Below are 460 nucleotides of genomic sequence, written 5' to 3'. Positions count from 1 at the left end.
GCAAAGCCGCCCCCGTGCATTGGTCTGTGTTCGTTAAGCGGCCCGCTTGGAGCGAGGCCGGGGCGAGCCGAAAGGCCGCCCGCTTCTCCGGTCCGTGTTCCTGTTCGTTACGCGGCCCGCTCGGAGCGAGGCCGCGGCGAGCGCGTGGGGCCGCCCGCTGCCCCGGTCCGTGTTCGTTAAGCGGCCCGCCTGGAGCGAGGCCGGGGCGAGCCGAAAGGCCGCCCGCTTTCTCTGGTCCGTGTTCGTTAAGCGGCCCGCCTGGAGCGAGGCCGGGGCGAGCCGAAAGGCCGCCCGCTTTCTCTGGTCCGTGTTCGTTAAGCGGCCCGCCTGGAGCGAGGCCGCGGCGAGCCAAAAGGCCGCCCGCTTCTCCGGTCCGTGTTCGTGTTTAATATTCGGCCCGCCCGCTCGGAGCGAGGCCGGGAAGAGCGGCAGAGCCGCCCGCTTCTCCAGTCCGTGTTTC

The sequence above is a fragment of the Hippichthys cyanospilos genome, chromosome 22, assembly GCF_059441005.1.
Source record: "Hippichthys cyanospilos isolate Australia breed blue-spotted pipefish chromosome 22, RoL_Hcya_1.0, whole genome shotgun sequence".
Classification (NCBI taxonomy): Eukaryota; Metazoa; Chordata; class Actinopteri; order Syngnathiformes; family Syngnathidae; genus Hippichthys; species Hippichthys cyanospilos.
This window is presented reverse-complemented; position numbering follows the sequence as displayed.